Source organism: Geospiza fortis, unplaced genomic scaffold (genome assembly GCF_000277835.1).
Source record: "Geospiza fortis unplaced genomic scaffold, GeoFor_1.0 scaffold70, whole genome shotgun sequence".
Classification (NCBI taxonomy): Eukaryota; Metazoa; Chordata; class Aves; order Passeriformes; family Thraupidae; genus Geospiza; species Geospiza fortis.
The window spans coordinates 4,789,919-4,792,904 of NW_005054317.1; positions in this window are offsets into that span (position 1 = coordinate 4,789,919).

Below are 2,986 nucleotides of genomic sequence, written 5' to 3' on the forward strand. Positions count from 1 at the left end.
GGGGCAGCTAATGCTCACCGTGACAGATCTACCCTCAATCATGTGCTTGGTGTATAAGCAGGAATTGATGAGCCAGTCCCCCCAGCACAAACTGGCCATGGAACACCAGCCTCATCCACAGACTGTGGGACCAAAGACCTAGAGCTCCCCATGGAGAAACAGCTACCCTGGTGAGGCCCTCCACACCCAAGAAGTCTGAGAGCTCCTGGTGGGTTCTGCAGTGCTCTGTGTTTTGTGAGAAAGAGCTGAAGCAGCTCCTCTGTGCCCAGGGCTGATGACTTGCCCTGGCTTTTTGCACAACCGTTTTTTCAATATCACTATCTCCAGCCCCACCCCAAAAATCACAATCTAGGCTCATAATTAAATCAAATAAATAAATTCTCATCTATTTTTACACAATTTGTGGGTGTTCTTGAACATCCAGGAAATACTTAGGTTGTGCACTGAAGTTTTTTCCTCCAGTAACGAGGTCTGGGTTTTTAGTCTGGACTCTCATTGTTGGGGGGATTTTTAGTGACTTTTCTAGATCATGTCTTCATGAATCAACCCATTTCTTGTGCCCAAGCAGAACAGCAACACTTTCACTTGTCAATCTGGGAGCCTTGCCAGGCTCTCTCTGCCTTAGCCACCATGAGGGACAGGGATGCTGCAGTCCAGCCTGTCCCACACACCCCAGGGGAAGGGGACAAGGTGCTGCCACCCCCTGCCAGCTCCACACCACGCAGCCCATGGAGTCCAGCTGCACAGCAGGTAAGAACATGTGTGACAACACTTCCAAAAATGGCAAATACGAATCTCAAACGACCTAGCATGGCATAACCAGAAAGACTGGACAGCACTGAGTGAGAAGTGAGTGGCAAAATGACAGTGGAAAGATTGGTTTTGGAGGGATTCTTTCTCTGTTTGATTTTCTTCATTGAAAAAGGAAGTAATTTTGAAAATGAGATGTTTTTCTATCTCATTAAGGGGAGAATAATTCAAAACACGTGGAGTTTGTCCCACTTACTTTTTTGGCCTTCCTTCTTTCAAGCAAAAAAAAAGGGAAGGAATAGGAACATGAAACTGAAGTGGGCTTCTACCCATTTTCACTGTTTTTTGTTCCTTTTCCTGAAACGTTTTCAGTAGGAAAGTGAGAACAAGGCCATCCCCCCATTATATTCTCCTTCTCTACTTCCTCCCACCTTTTCTCCTAAATAGAAAATAAGGGGAAAAAACCCCTACAAACCCAGAAAAACTTAAAAGCTCCCACTCCGTCAAAAAAAAAAAAAAGTACAACATTTCAAAACATTAGGAAGGAACATGTTTCAGTTTCAGTGTTCAGAAATGAAAGGCAGCATTGCTCCATTACTGCAATGCGAAGGATGACTATTTCTGACAATGAAGATGGAGAAGAGCAGCTCACCCTTTCAACAATTTCCTCCTTGCATTACTGGACAGGTTGGCTTTGGACATGGTGTGGATTCCAAGGACTCCTCACCTGCCTCCCGGGCTAGACCAGTCTCACACCAGGAACTCGATTTCCCTCAGGATGTCTCTCTCTGCTCCTCACAGGCAGGCAGGCAGCGTTTTTGGGGCATAAAGCCTGGCTGGGATCGAGCCGTTAGTTACCATTCCTGTTGACAGGCAAACTAGAATAGGCTCTGGCTCACTTTCTCCGAGCTGCGGAAGGAGGAATGAGCCGGGAAAAGAGTTCATTCAATTGCTTCTGTTTGGCAGCTCTGCAGGACTCTCCGCACAGACAGAAAGAGATGTGGCAAGTAAGGAGTTGCCATTTTTAGAATTACATAAGCCCATTTGATTGCCATCGAGGCACTCTGTGCAGCTCCTGCCACGGTGCCCTGCCGGTTGCTTTGCAGTGGGACTCGATTGCAAACGGTTTTAGAAGCAGGTCAGATACCAGCTTTTAAAATTGGATTCAGGTTGAAAATGTCGATGTTACTCCTGCCATCGCTGACAATATAGACCAGTACAGCCATGCAAGGACTCTGAGCCAGTTTGCTTCCAACATCCCACTAACCACATTTCCTCTGGAACCTCTACAGTGCTCCAAAAACTTAGCTCCCCAATAAAAAAAAAAAATCTAAAATTATAAAATAAAATTATCTGCCTATAGTTAGGCAGTAACATACATAACTCAATAAAAGGAATGAAAAAATACCTTGGGAGGGTCTCAAAGCCACTGCTCCATCCAAGGTGGCCTTGCCAGGCACCATTCCTGCCCCGGTGTGGCAGTGTCTGTTGGGAAGCAGGGTCACCCCCCACTGCTGTGGGTTCTGCAGAATAGGATGGACTGCCATGGGGACTGAGGCACACAGAGCCACAGGGGTGCTGCTCCCTTGGACCAAATATCGCAGTTTCAAAGGAATAACCTGAAAGATTCACATGGGTAACAACCCTCACTTCACCTCTGCCCCAAATCTTGCTATCCTGACTTGTCTGTTCGTTGCTCATTATTTTGTCCAGTCTCTGACCACTGCAAACTGACTTGCGGCCAAACACTTTGGGAGCATCCCTGGGCTGACCCTTCGAGGTCGCAATCGCTGCCTGGCACGGAGACAGACCCAAATCCAGCGCGGTGGGGCCAGGGCCGGGCAGCACCGCAGCCCAGCCCTTCTCCCAGCCCAACCGTGGGCCCCTCCGGCGCACCCTTGCACAAAGCTGCAAAGCCACAGAAAAAGCTTCTCCCCCACCCTGGCTCACAAAGACGGCCCCATCCCAATTGCCTGGGCCGGTGGCTCACCCGGCAGTCCATCACCTGCTAGTAAAAAATAATAGGGAAAAGAACTGGGCAAAAAAGTATTTAGAAAAATACCTATAAAAAGCAAAGCAGCATGGAAATCAAAGCCACCATTTCGGGGAGATTGAAGCATAATGCTAATAACTTTCGGCAGCTTCCACTGCGGAGTTTAAGCAGCTGCCAAGTTAAATAACTAGGAGGATCCTAAGTTATCTTCCAGTGGACCAGAAATGCCCAGCGCCGACTGTC